The sequence below is a fragment of the Orcinus orca genome, chromosome 6 (genome assembly GCF_937001465.1).
Source record: "Orcinus orca chromosome 6, mOrcOrc1.1, whole genome shotgun sequence".
NCBI lineage: Eukaryota > Metazoa > Chordata > Mammalia > Artiodactyla > Delphinidae > Orcinus > Orcinus orca.
Window position 1 is genome coordinate 101551044 of NC_064564.1, and position 19319 is coordinate 101570362.

The 19319-nt window shown below is 40.7% G+C and overlaps 1 long non-coding RNA gene across 3 annotated transcripts; it reads right to left on the reverse strand.

Annotated features, from left to right (window-relative positions):
* Window positions 1–446: 446 nt before the first annotated feature.
* LOC117201085 (uncharacterized) lies at window positions 447–18759 on the reverse strand. 3 transcript variants are annotated; one of them, XR_004483036.2, is made up of 3 exons: window positions 18335–18759; window positions 11455–11528; window positions 447–581 (listed from the first exon to the last, which is right to left on the reverse strand). It is a non-coding gene; the product is annotated as an uncharacterized LOC117201085 (long non-coding RNA). The 3 variants fall into 3 exon arrangements; XR_004483037.2 differs by lacking the exon at window positions 447–581 and adding an exon at window positions 3480–4206 and having other exon boundaries at window positions 18335–18757; XR_007477934.1 differs by lacking the exon at window positions 447–581 and adding an exon at window positions 8338–10539 and having other exon boundaries at window positions 18335–18757.
* Between the last annotated feature and the right edge of the window lie 560 nt (window positions 18760–19319).

Sequence of the window (19319 nt, forward strand, 5' to 3'; positions counted from 1 at the left end):
GTTACTGTAATCACTCAATACCAGATATTGTTATTGTTGAGTAAAAATAATAAATAGAGGATTGAATCAGGCTAAGCTTCAGGATCCTGTCTAGACATGGTACGAATACTCAGGCTCTTCCTGAGTGGGGGATTAAAATGTGTGATCTGGGATGAAGTCCACTAGATCCTCTCAGTAACCCTGCAAGGCTGGCAGGACCTACTGGATGGCCCCCTGCTACCCATGAGAGAGCTGGGGGGAGGGTAACTCACTCAAAGTCCCACCTGCTGTCTCTGGGGACAGAACTCAGGTGGCTTATTTGAGCCCTACCTTGAATGAAGTCTTCCCTGTGGCCGGTTCAGATTCCAAAGGGATTTAGAGGCTAAAAATAAGACTTCTAAGAATTGTCTTGAATGGGAAATTTTCACTCCATTGCAAAGACCCAACACGACCCACTTCTTTTAGCATTTATTATGATGACTAATTGGGCACCATTAGAATGTGGCGTCTTACATAAGTCAAACTCAGGTTGGCAGTTGCATTGATGTGAAGGTGATTTGCATTCAATTCCTCTGGACTCTTCTATCTTCATAGACAATCACCTGTGGGAGAGATTGGTGTCTGAAAAAAAGGGTTTCTCTAGTTCATGGAGAAGTCAAACATTCTGCTGTTCTTTTCTCTTAGAATTATCCAGTCATGCTTGAGAATATTTTCTAAGTTTCTAAGAAGTTGCCATAGTTAGAGCTTGGTTTGTTTGTATTGAAATCAAAACATTGACACGGTAGGTTTTAAAAAGAAGTAAAACTTTTTGACAGCATAACTGGGTGGGGAAATTACCCAATCTTGGTCAGAGTTCAGCTAAAGCACTACTTGCTGACAGCATAGCTGAGCTGTGCCGAGGGTTCAAGGTCATGTGGACACTGACCACTGAGGGTTTCTGTGTTTCATGTCAGAGAGGATGACCTCTGCTCTGGATGGTCATTAGGGTCTGGGATCTGGCCCTGGCTCTGACCTTTGTTCTTGGTATGACCTCAGGAAAGTCACTTTTCCTCTTGGCCCTTTATTAGTGTCCCATATTTAAATGAGGATGTTAGATTAAATGGTCTCGAAGAGCCCTTTCACTTCTGGAATTCTAGGATTCTGTGAGTTCTGTTTTTGTAGCTTTGTCACCCATTTGAAAGCCATACCCTTTCCCTTTAAATCCACCAGGGGGCGATGTGACTCATGTTTTGGCCCTGCCCCTGGTCTGAGAGACCTGATCACCAAGCTAAGGGTCCAGAAAGAGGAAAGTCTGACCCAGTCCCTGCCTTTCATGGGAGGTAGATGGAAAAAGACACTATTTAAAGTGTCCCTTAGGTCTTCAGTTGACAAGGGGTCTTCATATCTATTTGTCCTTTTGACCTCTTATCAGTTTCCTGGGCTAGATGCTGTCTTCCCATTTCACGGACTGGGGAACCAAGGCCCACAGTATGGAAAGGATGTGCCTTGGGCTACATGGGTTTCCAGTGCTGGACTCAGGACCTTATCTCCTCATCCCCACTCATTCCTCTGGTCATTTTCCACTGGGCTTCAACAGGCTGCCTCTGTTTCTAAGGGGCTTCTGTTGAGCTGAGAAGACAGTTTACACACAAGTTGACTAGGGCAGAATTTGAATCCATATTCGATAAAGTCAAGGATAGTTGCTGAGCTGCATGGGTAGACTAAAGCTTCTTTCCAATAAAACTCTTCTTTTGGGATTTAGACTAAATGATTTATAAAACGTGGTGGCTGACAGAAGCTACTACAGTCCTGGTTCTGCGCTGCAGACAGAAGAATCCACTCTGGCTCATTTAAGTAGCAAAGGAATTTTTGAAAGGGTTTTAGGAAACTCTCAGACTCTCCAGGAGGGCCAGAGAGCAAGAATCCAAAATGAATGTAGCCAAAACCATGACCAAGTACACCGTGAGGGCTTTTCTAGGAAAAAACCACTGCCACCACTGCTTGGCTACTTGGTACTTGGGACTGGGTACCACCACGGGAATTACCACTGATTGAGCCCCTTCTATGTACAGGGTATATACCTAATCTCAATTGATACCTGCAGTACTGATATCATTATCTCTCATTTACCCATACTTGCTCAGTCAAACCCAGGCCTCTCTGACTTCAAAGTCTGGGCTCAAACAGAATGAGAGGATATAGACATTAGACTAGAGTTAGGGTCTACTCCCAGTCCTGAGAGGATGATTTTAGGAGAAGAGAGATATTCCTGGTGTTTCCCACTGCCTTTGTAATGCTTTTGTTTTCTAGTAATGTGGAAGAAGAAGAACAAAAAAGAATGTTAAATTGTCCTTTTCTATTTATTTTATCCCCTTGTGCCTCTGGTCTTTCTGACGAATAGAAATAGCCCCAAAGGAAGGGAGTATTTCCCACTTGATACTCTATAGGCATTGCTTGGATCTGACTCTCTTCGAATAAAAAGTTGTTTGACTTGGAAAAGACCATGACAGAGACTCATTCAATCCTGTTAGTTTATTAATCAGGAAAATGAGGCCCAGAGCAGGGAATTAACTGTTGGAAGTCACATAGTAAGATTGTGGCTTTCATACATCCAGCAATTACTTAATGAGTGCCTACTATGTGCCAGACACAGAACACGGTATAAGACAGACAACTTCCTTGTTGCCATGGAGCTTTATTTCTACAGATACCCCAGAGGTAGGCTTGCCTCTAGTTCTCCAACCTTATCTTAATCTGGAGCAAAAATACTTTTAGCTCTTTTTCTTAATTTTTAAAAATAATAATAAAAAACAATGCCATTAGGAAATGTCACAGGAGAAGAGCTTAACTTTATTAGTTAACAAACAGTACAAATAAACCTTTTTCCTTTCTATCAAATTGCAGTATTTAAGAGAAAAGACTACCCAATGATGATGAAGGTATGTGGAGTTCTTGTAGTCTCATATACTATTTTTTAAAATAAATTTATGTATTTATTTTTGGCTGCACTGGGTCTTCATTGCTGTGTGTGGGCTTTCTCTAGTTGCGGCGAGCGGGGGCTCCCCTTCTTTGCAGTGCGCGGGCTTCTCATTGTGGTGGCTTCTCCTGTTGCGGAGCACGGGCTCTAGGTGCTTGGGCCTCAGTAGTTGTGTCACACAGACTCAGTAGTGGCTCACAGGCTTAGCTGCTCCGTGGCATGTGGGATCTTCCCGGACCAGGATTCGAACCCTCGTCCCTTGCATTGGCAGGCGGGTTCCTAACCACTGCGCCACTAGTGAAGTCCCTCGCATACTATTGATGTGAGTGTAAATTAACCTTTGTAAAGAAAAAAAATTGACTATGTATCAAGACATTCTTGACCCAGAATTTACTTTTTAGACTGTCTCCTAGAAAAATGACTATGCATGTATCCGAAGGTACACCTTATAAGGATCACAGTATGGTTTATAATAAATAGCATAATCTGAAAAAACCTGAATGTTTGATGATTGATTGATTATATGAAACATGCTATAGCCACTCTACCAGGCAGGATTATATTTGGCTTTGTATAACAGAAACCCCCAAATAATAGTGACTTAGAGATGTATGGATTTATTTTTCTCTCCTAAAAGAAACCTGGAGGTAGGGAGTTTGTGGTTGGTAGGGAGGAGTGACAAAGTCATCTAGAACCCAATTTCCTTCTGTCTTTCAGTACTGCTGTTCTTAGTGCATGGCCAAAAGTGGTTGCTGGAGCTCCTGCCATTGTATTCACACCTCATGTGGAAGGCAGAAATGGCAAAAGTGAGCATGTCATTAGCCGGCATTTAGTCACCTGTCTGTATTTATCTGCAAAGAGACTTAGATTTTTAGCTGGGCACATTGCCAGCAGTTCTGGTATAAGGAACAAAAGGAAGAAAGAATGAATGTGTATTGGGTAGGCCTAAGGTCTTCAAACATTTTTGCTCACATATCCTTTAAAAGAATTTTGAAAAATTATAGACTACCTTGTACACATTTAGATTGTCTCTGAAACTTTTTATTTTTTATCACAGGCATATATGAATATGAAGGATAAAATTTCTGGCCTATTGTAAATGTTGACATAAAAAATAAAACTCTTGTGTCACCTTTGTTTTTTAAACATCTTTATTGGAGTATAATTGCTTTACAATGTTGTGTTAGTTTCTGCTTTATAACGTGTCACCTTTTAAGATACATCCAATGGAATATAAATACCATTGCAATACAATAACCACCATCCTCCATCTAAAAAATAAATAAACATGGTTTTAAACAGCTGGAAATTTTCTATCATTCCTTTTCTCATTCTGCTTCCTCTACAGATTTTTTTCTAATATATATTTCCTGCTTGAACAGTTTTTTTTTATTGATCACTTTATCATACCTCTCAGCCACAATAATATTTATAGAAGTGGAAATTTTAATTTAAAGTGGCTACGGGACTCTAAAGTATTAAATGTTTTCTTCAGATTATCATTATAATTATTGATACTATACAATTGATTAAAATAATGTAAGCATAGCATATATTTTGGCAAATGTGAAACAAAAAGTTATCTCTTAAAGAGAGGGATGAGGCTTTAAAAAACTAATTTATGTGTCTGTGTATGGTTACTAGTGATAGGAAGTATAGGCATAACCATCAATTATATTTCTGATTTTATTTTCCTAGATTCAAGCACCGAAAAACCTTGTTCCATAAATAAATAAATGGAAATGGAAGGAATTATTTTATAGCAATGTCTCTCAATTCCTTGAACTCTTTTTGAGGGAATGTGAAAAATCACACAGTAGTCTACCATCAAATATTATTTTTAATCATCTCTCAGTTGACAACTCACTCCATCAGTTTTGTTGAAAACAAGAATTGGAAACCATCTGACTTGTGAAGGAATTTGTTATCTAGTTCTTAGCTTGCTTTTTCAAAGTTGACACCTACATTTTGAATTATCCCTTTTGACAACCTGTATCATCATCATCACCACCACCATCTTCATCATCATATTCAGGTTGGATGAAAATTGTGTCTTTCTATTGTACAGAGAGAAAAAAGTGACTTTGAAAGGGAAAGTGGGAACCCAGAAGATAAGCCCAAAGATGTATTCTCAGGCGGGTCAGTTTTAGGAAAGTATCCAAATGGACAGAGATGATCTAGTCATCAGTTTCTTTAAGACTATTCCTGCCTAAGTGCCCCTTGGAAAAATCCCTAGTGAGAGAGCTAGCAGGTTTTGCCACGTGTCTCTACAAGGTTATACAATATAATTGTGCTGTACAATGTCGTTGTATTCCAGTAGGTGCCGTGTTATTGAAGGACACATTACAAACTATATTGTTAATTTAGAAAATGACTACAAACTAATATGAGCAGTATGATCCCATTTTTGTTGTGTTTGTGTCTGGAAGGTTAAAAACAAATGCTTTTCTCTAAGTGAATTAATTAAACACGATTTTAATTTTTCTTGTAATGCAAATGTCCTAGGCTTCTAAAACATCTTTTTCCTCTCTCCCTCCCTCACTTTCTTTCTTATTTCCTTTCACAACTTAATGTATATTTAAAATTGATTTTATATACTTTACATTTTAAATCATTTTTATATATTTTAGATGTATTTATAATACGTATATTTAATATGTATTTTACATTTATAATTTAATTTTATTTTTATTTATTTATTTAGGCTGCGTTGGGTCTTTGTTGCTTGGTGTGGGCTTTCTCTAGTTACGGCGAGCGGGGGCTACTCTTTGTTGTGGTGCGTGGGCTTCTCATTGTGGTGGCTTCTCTTGTTGCAGAGCACGGGCTCTAGGCACACGGGCTTCAGTAATTGCAACATGCGGGCTCAGTAGTTGTGGCTCGCGGGCTCTAGAGTGCAGGCTCAGTAGTTGTGGCACACAGGCTTAGTTGCTGCGCGGCACGTGGGATCTTCCTGGACCAGGGATCAAATCTGTGTCCCCTGCATTAGGAGGCGGATTCTCAACCACTGTGCCACCAGGAAAGTCCCATATTTAATATATATTTTAAATTCAGATCTTAAGAATACCATTCAAGCAATTTTGATGAACACGCATCAAGACACCAAACATTTCCATCAACCCAGAAAATTTCCTCATGTTTCTTCCTAGTCAATTCTCGCCTTATTGGTAATCCCCAAATAACCACTGTTTTCACATCTATTGCCAAAGGTTATTTTTGCCTATACTAGAATGCCCTGTAAATGGAATCATACAGCATGTACTTTTTTTGTGTTTGGCTTCTTTTACTTAGTACAATATCCTTAAGATACAACTGTGTTATAACATCTATTACTAATCTTTTCCTTTTAATTGTTGAATAGTATTCCATTGCGTGAATATACCACAGTTTTCTTCTGTTCATAGGCATCAATTCAATAAAAAATAAAGTATTTATTTTAGAGTCATTTAAGATTTATAGAAAAGTTGCAAAGATAGTACAGTTTCCCTGGTAATGTCTTACATTAGTATGGTACATTTGTCGCAACTGATGAAGCAGTATTGAAACAATATTAAGTAAAGTCTGTAATGTATTTAAATTCCTCAGTTTTCCCCCGAGGACTTTTCCTTGTTGTTCAAGGATCCCATTCAGGATACCATGTTACATTTAGTGGTTTTTGGGGGGTTTTTTTGGTTTTGTTTTTTTAAGACTCCTCAGGACTGTGACAGTTTCTGACTTTCCTTGGTTTTGATGATCTAAATAATTTTGAGGGCAGGTTTTTTTTAATAGTTTGTCCTTCAACTGGGGTTTGTCTGATGTTTTTCTATAATTAGACTGGGGTTATAGGTTTAGCGAGGAAGACCACAGAGGTGAAGTGCCCTTCTCATCATATCATGTCAAGGATACCTGCTATCGACGTGACTTATCACTGATGATGCTAAGCTTGATCTCTTGGCTGAGATAATACTTGTCAGATTTCTCTCCTATAAAGTTAACCGTTCCCCCCCACCCCCCGCTTTTCCATACTCTGCTCTCAGGAAGGAAGTCGCTTTGCTCAGCCCAAACTCAAAGAGTTATGGAGTTATCCTTCACTTCCTTGAGGGCAGAATATCTACATAAATTACTTGGAATTTCTTATCATCGGAGATTTGTCTATCCTCCTGCATTTGTTTATTTACTCATTTATTTCTATCAGTATGGACTTATAAATATTAGTTTATACTTTGGGGTGAATCCAATACTACCTTACTTATTTCATTGCTAAATTGTTCCAACTTTGGTCCTTAGGAGCTCTTTTAGTCAGCTCCTGTGTCCCTGGGGCATGCCTCCATTCTTTTGTTTCTTGAGCATTTTCTTACTTTCTGGCACTACAAGGTGCTGTAGGCTCATCCTCTCTATTTTCTGCCATTGGAGAATCAGCCATTTCTGCAAGGAGCCCTGTTTTTTGTTTTTTTATTGGAGAATAGTATTACATACCAATATCTGGGTGCTGGGTTGTGATTTCTTTTTTATACATAATTTTTTGTCATTCACAGCTCTGCTCTGCGAGGTTCTTTCTGATCACCCAATTTAAAATAGCATCCCATCCCCAACCAATCACTCTCTATGACATAATCTTTAAAATATTTTATAGGACTTACCACGACTTAATATACTTATCGTGACTTGTATATATACACACACACTTGAAACCAAGCTATGCATTGTGTTCTGCAACTTGCTTTTCCCACTTCCACAATATATTATGTATATCTTTCCAGATCAATATATATGATTCTGTCTTATTAAAAAATAACAATTTCATATTCTTTTTTCTTCTCTGTCTCTCTGCACACACGTGATAATCTTTACATTGATGGAACAAAAGAGAATTTCAAATTTTCTACTATTACGAAGAATGTGTATACCTTTGTGAATTCTTGAGTGTTTAGCAGTGGCTAATATTTTTTAAAAGAATTTACTAAGGGATTTTACATGTATTAAATCATATTTAATCTCAAACAAGTTTATAAGATAGCAGTTACTATCATTCTCATCTTACAGGTGAGAAAGCCTAAGATAGGCCAGGTAACTTCTTCAGTATGACCTACTTGGTAGGGGGCAGAGTCTGGATTTGTCTGAGTCCAGAACCAAAGACTTAAATATCATGCAATTCTTTTTTTATAGCTTTTTTAAAATTAATTTTTATTGGAGTATAGTTGCTTTACAATGTTGTGTTAGTTTCTGCTGTACAGCAAAGTGAATCAGCTATACATATACATATATCCCCTCTTTTTTGGATTTCCTTCCCATTTAGGTCACCACAGAGCATTGAGTAGTGTTCCCTGTGCTATACAGTGGGTTCTCATTATTTATCTATTTTATACATAGTATCAATAGTGTATATATGTCAGTCACAATCTCCCAATTCATCCCACCCACCCCGTTTCCCCCTTCGTATCCATACATTTGTTCTCTATGGCTGTGTCTCTATTTCTACTTTGCAAATAAGATCATCTATACCATTTTTCTAGATTCCACATATATGTGTTAATATATGATATCTACTTTTCTCTTTCTGACCTACTTCACTCTGTCTCTAAGTCCATCCACATCTCTACAAATGACCCAATTTCGTTCCTTTTTATGGCTGAGTAGTGTTCCATTGTATATATGTACCACATTTTCTTTATCCATTCCTCTGTTGATGGACATTTAGGTTGCTTCCATGTCCTGGCTATTGTAAATAGTGCTGCAGTGAACATTGAGGTGCATGTGTCTTTTTGAATTATGGTTTTCTCTGGGTATATGCCCAGTAGTGGGAATGCTGGGTGATATGGTTGTTCTATTTTTAGTTTTTTAAGGAACCTCCATACTGTTCTCAATAGTGGCTATATCAGTTTTCTTTCCCACCAACAGTGCAAGAGGGTTGCCTTTGCTCCACATCCTCTCCAGCATTTGTTTGTAGATATTTTTGGTGATGGTCATTCTGACCGGTGTGAGGTGATACCTCATTGTAGTTTTGATTTGCATTTCTCTAATGATTAGTGATGTTGAGCATCTTTTCATGTGTTTGTTGGCCATCTGTATGTCTTCTTTGGAGAAATGTCTATTTAGGTCTTCTGCCCATTTTTGGATTGGGTTGTTTGTTTTTTGATATTGAGCTGCATGAGCTGCTTGTAAATTTTGGATATTAATCCTTGGCCAGTTGCTTCATTTGCAAATATTTCCTCCCATTCTGAGGGTTGTCTTTTCATCTTATTTATGGTTTCCTTTGCTGTGCAAAAGCTTTGAAGTTTCATTAGGTCCCATTTTTTTACTTTTGTTTTTATTTTCATTTCTCTGGGAGGTGGGTCAAAGAAGATCTTGCTGCGATTTATGTCAAGAGAGTGTTCTGCCTATGTTTTCCTCTAAGAATTTTATAGTATCTGGCCTTACATTCAGGTCTTTAATCCACTTTGAGTTTATTTTTGTGTATGGTGTTAGGGAATTCTAATTTCATTCTTTTACATTGTTGCTGTCCAGTTTTCCCAGCACCACTTATTGAAGAGGCTGTCTTTTCTCCATTGTATATTCTTGCCTCCTTTGTCATAGATTAGGTGACCATAGGTGTGTGGGTTTATCTCTGGGCTTTCTATCCTGTTCCATTGGTCTATATTTCTGTTTTTGTGCCAGTACCATACTGTCATGATTACTGTAGCTTTGTAGTATAGTCTGAAGTCAGGGAGCCTGATTCTTCCAGCTCTGCTTTTATTTTTCAAGATGGCTTTGGCTATTCGGGGTCTTTTGTGTTTCTATACAAATTGTAAAATTTTCTGTTCTAGTTCTGTGATAAATGCCATTGGTAATTTGATAGGGATTGCACTGAACCTGTAGATTGCTTTGGGTAGTATAGTCATTTTCATAATATTGATTCTTCGAATCCAAGAACGTGGTATATCTCTCCATCTGTTTGTGTCATCTTTGATTTCTTTCATCAGTGTTTTATAGTTTTCTGTGTACGGGTCTTTTGCCACCTTAGGTAGGTTTATTTCTAGGTATTTTATTCTTTTTGTTGCAATGGTAAATGTGATTGTTTTCTTAATTTCGCTTTCTGATCTTTCATTATTTGTGTATAGGAATGCAAAAGATTTCTGTGTGTTAGTTTTGTATCCTGCAACTTTACTAAATCTATTGATTAGTTCTAGTAGTTTTCTGGTGGCATCTTTAGGATTTCCTATGTATAGTATCATGTCATCTGCAAACAGTGACAGTTTTACTTCTTCTTTTCCAATGTGGATTCCTTTTATTTCTTTTTCTTCTCTGATTGCCATGGCTAGGACTTCCAAGACTGTGTTGAATAATAGTGGCAAAGGTGGACACCCTTGTCTTGTTCCTGATCTTAGAGGAAATGCTTTCAGTTTTTCACCATTGAGAATGATGTTTGCTGTGGGTTTGTCATATATAGCCTTTATTTTGTTGAGGTAGGTTCCCTCTATGCCCACTTTCTGGAGAGTTTTTAATCATAAATTGGTGTTGAATTTTGTCAAAAGCCTTTTCTGCATCTATTGAGATCATCATGTGGTTTTTATTCTTCAATTTGTTAATATGGTGTATCACATTGATTGATTTGCATACATTGAAGAAACCTTGCATCCCTGGGTGCAATTCTTGTAAAACAAAGAAATTTGAAGGGAAAAAGATACATACACATTCCTAAAATTCCCAGTACATATCCATATCCAAACTACCTTTCTATAAGCTCTATCCAGTCTTTCTGTCTATAATTCTACTCCATATCTGGCAAAAATAAGAATTCCTGCTTCTGATAAAACTTACATGGTTAATCCTCTAATAAAAATATTTCCCAAAGGAACATATATTTCTCTACTTTGATATCTAGGACCTTCTTATTTTTTAGTAGCCATTAGTGCTATTTATCAAATATTTCCAGATCTTTGCTTTCTGGGTGTATGGTAGAATTATATTTCCTCTAACTTTGAGTTTAAATGTGGTGATATTACTTTCTTTGACCAAAGAAATATGACCAGAAGTGATGCATGTCAGACGCCTGCAGATCCACACTGAACATGTCGTGTGAACCAGAAATAAACTCTGGTTGTGTTAAGCCATTGAGATTTTGATTCTGTTTGTTAATGCAATGTAGCCTAATTAATTCTGATGGTTACAGCTCAGTCTACATTTCCCATTTTCCCTCCTGTAATTTTCCATTGTAGAACCTTTACTCCATTCGTATTCCTTAAGAATACTTTATAGCCTCCTTTCTCTGACCCTTTGCCACCCTCCTTTCTGTCTTTTTAAATCATCCTTATTTGCTATGGCCATGATGAAGTTATACCTCTTTCAGGAAACCTCTCCAGACCTCCCAAACCATAGGTAAAATATGTGGCTTCGGTAAACCTAAATTTAAATAAATCTGTTTTCTGCCACTAACAAGTTGGTTGACTTTGTGCAGGTAATTTGGTGTCTTTGAAATCTTTTGTGTTCATTAACAAATGTTAGCTACAGTAGTGGATAAACCCCTGAACATTGGTGGCTTATGACAATAGAATTTTCTCACTAACCATGCAGAGATTCCAGGAATCAGACCCAAGGTGTCTCTGTCTTCTTCAACATGTGGCTTCCAGGATTCTTCTGGCTGTGACAGAGAGATGAGGGAAAATGAAGGATCACACAGAGTTTCTGTGGACCAGAGTTCCTCTTGGTCAGGACTCATACCCATAGCCATACCTGCAAGGGATTTTGGGAAATGTAGTCTACATGTATGAACAGGTAAAAGAGAAATGAGTTTCCTCAAGGTTTGTCAGTCTTTGCTACACTGAGTTTCTTCTCCCACTGTATATAAAATATGGAAAATAATTTCTATTTCATGGCTTGTTGTGAGAATTGAATGAGATGCCACATGGAAAGCACTAATATAGTATCTGGAGTATAGTGGGTGCTCAAAAATGTTTGGTTTCCCCATCTTTTGAATTTATGACTTTAACTTGGGTTCTGTAGACAAAACTGCCCTGGCCGATAATGAGTCTTCTTTATCCTTGAGCTTTCCATTGTGCCAGGCACGATGACTGGCATATGGTAGGTGTTTGATACAGATCTGGTAGTTCATTGCATTTGCTGAGAAAGGGAGAAGGTTGAGGCCTGCAAACTCCAGAACTCCAGGAGTTACAGACATCAGAGAGCATTAGTTGATCTAAGCCCAGCACTGAGCAGAGAGAAGTGGTTTAATAATTGTGGTGGCATGTTACTTCTTTTTGGCATGCTTTCCTGAAGAAGCAAGGGGGATGAACATTGCTGTGACACCAAGACCACAGTGACCAAGGAACCATGGGTGTGCAAGGCGAGGCTAGGGAGTAGGTGGGGACAATTCCCCCATAAGAGGAAATGCTACCTTTTGCCTGATGTTTCCTCCCTATGTACAGGGACTGTTTTAACTGTGGGTGAAGGGTTGGCAAATTGTGTGGTGGAGATAAAGAAAGTCCAGGCCCCAACCCAGTCTGGTGGGGAATTTGAGCTGGACAGAAATGACTCCGGGTGATGTCTCTTAGATTTTCTTCCTTTGCTCCCCTAAAGGGGAAGTGCGAGCTTCCAGGGTGATGTTAATGACGACCAGCCCCAAGGTGATCTTGGCAGTTTGGCCTGTTGGGGATCCCTTGTTCCTGGGGGCTCCTACAGTCAAGAGGAGTTCTGTCCCAGCTCTACGTCCTCCTGACTTTATGACTTTTCGCCTCACGGACTGTTAGTGTCTCCATTTATGAGATGGGAAGAGTGTTATCTATCTTACAGGGTTGTCGTGAGTGGTATATAAATAATGTATGATATTAAATACACCACCTTGTTATTCCCTGAGCCAAACACGTTTTACCCCTGGCACCATCTAGCTTTGAAAGTAGCACTACTATGCTTCAGTTGCTCCAGCCAGAACCTGGGCATCATACTTGCATATTCTTCTCCTCCAACCACTACATTCTATCAATTGTCAAAGGCTGCTGAATGCGCCTTCTGCATGTCTCTGGTCTTCATGCTTTTCTTGGTCTCTCTGATGATACTTTAGTCCAGGCCACTAGCCTCCAAATAGATCTTCCTGACTCTACTCTTGTTCCTAACCAATTCTTTCTCCTGAGTGCAGCCAGGATAATCTTCCCAAGCTGGAAATCATATCAAGTTCTACCCCTGTTTCAAGCCCATTCATGGCTCCCTAGGACTCCTAGAGAGAGTCCACAGTCATTGACATGGCCCACAGTACTTCTCATCCGTGGTTCCATCTACCTCTTCAGCCTCATCTTTCTTTGTGCCCTCAATCTCTGCCTCTCACCCCAGTGCTCTTCTCTCAGTCAGATTGAATCCCTGTCAGTTTCCCAAACACATCAGCCTGCCTTGTACCTCTAGGCCTTTGGCTGGGCTCTCTCCTCTACTTAAAACTCTCTTTGCCAGGCTAACTCTTATTCAGGCTGGGAGGACTAGCTCATGGTCCGTTCTGCTGGGAAACTTGCCTGTGATGCTCCCTTCACTCTTTCCCGAATCATCTGGTTCCTTGTTATCTCCCACACTAGGGCATAAGCCCCTTGAGGTCATGGCTAGCCATGTGTCTAGGGCACATAAGGTCTTGAACTGATAATTGTTAGAGTGAACTGAAATGAATTTAACAACCTATAGTCTCTTTTCTGAAAGGGTCCCCAGTCAAGACAAGGACAATAACTGCTGGTGTTAATGATCATACGCTAACACTGCGCTCGGTACTTGTTTTCTCTTTCTGAATGAAGCAGATTGGTCTGAAACAGCATATTTTCATGTCACTGGAAGTTGCCAGGTAACATTGGGTTTGCAGTAGAGATAGCACCCTGTTAAGTTGCTAGATTCCTCCAAACCTCGTTTCAAGAAAGTTTAGCTCTTGGTGAAGGACTTCCCGTGTGCTTCCAGGTGCCAGAGCAGAGCAAGTCTGATGGCCTTCATCAGTGAGAAGTGAAGGGATGGGGCATAGAGTCCAGAGAGGTACTGGGAGGGGAATCTTGATTCTGTGTGCTCTCAGCTCTCCTTCCTCTCCCCCTTGTCATGGAAGGCCATTTGACTTGGGAATGGGAAGATACTGGGAAAGCCCAGCATCTTTTCCCTCACCCTCCTCTCAAAGTTGGGAGGGCAGTTTATTTCACTTCTGAAATCTCTGTGAACATCTGGACCTGTGTAGAACCTAGAACTCTAAGGCTGATGCTGTTGGTTGTAGAGAAAGGGGTAGGTGAGAGTTGGTGGGTCGGAGAGAGGAAGTGTGGGTGAGCTGCGTTCTCACTGTAACGATAGGGGATTCTCTCTTGGGTGAAGTGAACCTCAGAAAGGTGCCTGGGGCTTAAACCTCTGCCCACAGGGGCTGTAGGATGGACTTACCCGGGGGTGGGAGGGTTGAAGGAAGAGGAAGATGTCAAGCCTCAGCTGGGCCTCCCAGCCAGGGGCCTGTGTAGAGAGCAGTCCCCAGAGAGCCCCCCTCCGCAAAGAACTACAAACAGCCTGTACAAGAGAGCCTGCATTTGGACACTGGCCCCTAGAGAGAAACAGCCAGCACTTCCAGAATCAGACTGAGAAGCAGAGACAACCAAAAAGAAGGTCACCCACCTTCACCTCGAAAGATCCCTGTGGGTTTGCTCACAAAAGGGAACAAGAGTTATGAGCAATGTAGAAGAGAAGAGAACAGCCACTCACTCACCAATAGTTGGGTGAGAACAAACATCAACCTCTTTCTCCCTCCTTCCCACCCCAACAGAGGAAGAAAGCCAGGGAAGAAGGAAGAGCAGAGTACGTACCGCATGCAACTCCTGCCCCAGGCTACTGAAAGCACGAGCACAACCTGGGCTGGGGCCCAGGAAGAGAACTTTTAGGAGGTGGCTTCAAAACCAGGTGGACCAGGCTGTAAAAATAGAAACTAGGCCATGTTTAATATTTAAGGTGACTGAGAAGTAGTAGAACAGAAGTGAACCATATTTAAGGAAGCTTATTATCCAAAGGGAAGGGAAAGCTGGACAGAGTATAAAAGTAGCAAGAATTAGAAAAATAAAATCTTTCACTGTGTATGTACCAATAAATCGAGAGGCTCTTAATCCTTCCCAAAGCCCTGCAGCATAGGTATTATCGCCTTCATTTCCAGAGATAGAAATTGAGCGTCGTTTAAGCGACTTGCTGAAGATCACCCAGCTGAAAGGCGGATAATCATATTACAGTGTGACAGCAACACACACTGGAGAAAGGCGCAAGGTGGGATTGCTCCTGTCTCGGAGCGGAGTGGAAGAATTAACTGGAAGAATTAACATCTAAGCTGGCTTTAGAGTGACGAAGAGCGTTTTCCTGCAATGAAGAGTGCTGGAGTCAGGAAACCCAGAGAGGTGGAGGGGGTCTGGCAAAGGTCGGATGATGCCGAAGAACAATGGTCTGTGTTTGTAGAGCAACAGTACATCTTACGCAGCTGGATTTTTGATACGTATGTGCTAAATTTCTCTCCATGCTTTCTCTGGCAGTGTATGGAAGTGCCTTTTCCCACGAACCTTGCCTATTTTGCTGTTCACATAAAAGACACTGCCCGTGAGATTTTCAAAACATGCCATTCTCTGATTGCCAATGAAGTTGAAATGTTTTATTAATCTGTTTATTGCCTATTTTATTTTCTTCTTTTGTATATATGTATCCTTTGCCCATTTTCCATTGGGGTGTTTGTTTTTCTTCTTGCTTTGCAAGAATTATTTAAATAGTGATGTTCCTAATACACTTCCTAGTTTTTGGTTGACTTCTTAAATTCTAGTTTTTGATGAATAGAAATTTAAAATATTCATCTGGTCAAAATGTCTTTCCCTTTGTGGCTCCCATTGTCAGAGTTTATAGGAAGGTCGCCCGCTATATCTTCATATGACTTTATCCCTATTTTCTCCTAGTACTTTTGCTGTTTTATATTTTATCCCTACCTAATTTTATACTTCTTAGTTTTGGTAGGTTTGTAAAATGGAAAGTTAAACTTAGCAGAATTACTAGTAGGGTCATAATGAAGGCCTTGCCTTTTTTTCTTTTTTCTTTTTAAGCCAAGTTCGTGAACTTGAGTGCAGGTAATTTTGAGTTATTTGTGGTTTCTCTCTCCCCTTCCTTGCCTCAAATTCTCCTGTCACTTCCATCAGGCTGTGGTCCTGTGGAAGATTAAAGATGGCCACAGTTTCTTTGCTAACCTCCTATTGGAAGGTGAAGACTATTTTCCCTCCCCTTGATTCTGGGCTTACTTTGATTAGTAGGACATTGTAGAAGCAGTGCTTCGTGACTTCTGAAGCTAGCTCATCAGAATCCCTGCAGTTTCTGCCTGGGTGTGTCTCGTGGTCTGGTCCCTCTTGCGACACTCCTTCTCAAAACTGAGATGCCGTGAGAAGCCTAAGCTACGTGGAGAGGCCACATGTAGTCAGTTTGGTCCATAGCCCAAGTGGAGCTCCCAGCTGACTGCCAGCATTAAATTCCATCCATGCTGGATGTTCCAGCTTGATTCCAGATGACTGTAATCATCCCAACTCACCACCCGATACTACGTGGAAGAGAGGAACTGCCAGTCAACACACAGAATGATGAGAAATAATAAATTGTTCTTTTCAAGTTCTTTGTAAGTACTTGGTGATCTGTTACTTAGTGACAGACAACTGAAACAGATTCCCACCACTACACTGAGACACTGCTTTTCAAGTGTACCAACCATCTTCATGTTGTCAGATCCAGTGGTGGGCATTTCTTGGGTTTTACGTTGTGTGGTCTCCCAGAAGTATCCCTTCTTGAAGCGCTCTATTCCCTTGGCTTCTGTGACCTCTCACTCTCCTGGCTTTTTCCCTACCTGACTGGGTGACACTTCTGTTTCTTTTGCCTTGTCTTTCACTCAACCTCTAAATCTTGGGATGTCTCAGAGCAGTCTTGGGCTTCTTTCTCCATCTATATCTATATGAGTCTCTCTAGGTGACCTCATTTAGCCCTGTGGCTTAACAACTATCTCTGTGCTGATGGCTCCCCGACATATAGACTGGTGTTGATTTCTCCCTGGGACTGTGGATTCATGTTGCCCATTGCTTGTCTGCCACCTCCACCTGGCTGTTCAGTAAGCGTCCCCAAACTTACACAGTGGAATATAACTCTGGGCTCTCCCCACAGCCAAGGCCATTCCTCCATCTGTTGACTCTAGGAAATGGCAGCAACAGCCACCCAGATGCTAAAGCCCAGAAAACTAGGTGTTAAGGTAACCTTGACTTCTCTCTTCCTTTCAGCACCCACATCCAACCCAGTGTTAAGTCATGTGGGATCTGTTTGAAAAACGTGATCCAAAAGAATCTCCTTCTCTTGAATCTACATCTATAGACTGTGGCCCCATTTTCTCTTGCCTTGGATCGTCCAAACAATCTCCTAACTGGTGCCCTTTCTCTCCTACTCTTGCACCTCTATCATCTATTCTCTAAACTGCAGACAGATTGCTCTTTGAACATATAACTCAGATTATGTCACTACCTTGTTTACTGTTAATGGATTCCAACTGCCTATAGATTAAACCCCAACTCTTTTTCCTTATACAGAGCCCTACATGACCTGGCCCCTATCGTCCTCTTTGACCCTATCTCCCACTGCATTGCCTCCCTCCTCATTCTTCTAGGGCTACCCTGGCTTTCTCTTGGCTCCTTGAACACTTCAAGCTCATCACACTTAAAGTCTTTGCACTGGTTATTCTCTGTGCCTGGAATTGTCTCTTGTTTGATCAACTCTAATTGGTTCCTTTCTGCCCACTCAATCACTCCTGATTCCATCCATCACCATCTTTAGTTCTCCTTGTAGTGGCTGCTTTGTTACCAGTTTCCCCCACTAGAATATTATCTCCATGAGACCACAGATGTTATCTGTCTTGCCCACTATGGTGTCTCCAGTACTTCCACTAATATCTGGCATATAGTATATACTCAACAAATATTCATTAAAATAACTCTTCTTTTTCATTCTTCTCTGCTCCCTTTGAGCCAGAGATAAATAAAATGCTGTTTAAAAACGAAAACAGCAGTGAGCTGTCAGGGCAGAGAGCTCACTAGAAGAAGGGAATCTCCTGGACGCACCATCTTGCCTTGACTCTTATAACTCTTCCAACAAAGCCCGGAATCAAGGAGGGCCACACCCAGTTCCACCTGCCACTTCGATCTTATCCACCATTGCTGCTCTGTGTCACTCTCTCTCCCCAGTAAACTCATCTTCTTCCCTAAATAGCCAATTCTTCTCCCTGTTTCTGTATTTTTCCCATTGGTCCCCAAACCGAAATGCCTGTTCCTTTTGTCTCAACATATCCTGCCAAATCCATCTTCAGCCCCACCTCAACAGGTTGGCACACCTTTATTGAGCTCTCACCACAGGTCAGGCCTGTTTAGTCATTGCTGTTGGGCAGACTCAACAGTGGCAGCCACACCTTACCTGCATTCAACAGATGGCCCAGGACTTGGTCTCTAGAGAGGTGAAGAGAGTCAGGGGAAGCTGCATCAGGGAGGGGGAGGCTCTTGGAGTTTCTCCCAGGTCACTTCATCAGAGCCACTCTGCTTTATCTGTTGTATAGTAGAATCCGATCCTAACCAGGGTGGGATTTTAAAGTCAGCCTGTGAAAACCCATTCAGAAGGCATGGCTCTGGAGAGAAACTCTCATTAAGCACTGAACAGCCAGTTTTATCTCCGGTAGAGCCGCTGTCCCTTTAGTTGAGCAGCACTGTCCTCCACTTACTGGGCATGTTTTATGGACAGTGCATATCTATACCTTTAAATGACGGAGCTGCCTTCAGCTCACACTCTTAAAGGAAGCGTGGGCTGAGACCACCCCCTGCCCCACGGGTCCAGCAGCATCACACCTGCTCACCTGGTGGAATGACTGGCAGAGCCCCACACGATGAGACTTGCTGATTTTGTGTTTGTGGGCAGTAACCAAAGTAGTTTGGGATCTTGCCCAGTGACTGCCTTGCTTTCAAAGCATCTTATGTTTCATTTAAATATAGGGCTCTGCTATTAACATGTTGCAACCACATGTTGATAGCTGTACTTCAGCAAATTGCTGAATTTGCACTATGCAATATGCATATGTAGTATGTCTTGGAGATGATCTGAGGCCCACAGTGAAATTATTGCTTTCAAGTTATGGGAGCAGGGAATTCATCACCTTGTGCTATAACTACAGCCATGAGAAATGTGGATACATAGGATTAAATCCAGCTGTTTGGGCTAAAAAGAGTGCTATCGAGGTGCTTTTTTTCCTTTTTATTCTAAATTCTCAGAATGTAAGGTTATTAAATCGGCAAGGTCAAGAAAAAAAAGGTTCTCAATTGAATAAATTGAAAGCAGCTTCACTAAGCATTGTGTGAACTGAGTAATTAGGATTTCCAATCTCTTGTTAAAATACCTCAGTGACTTTCAG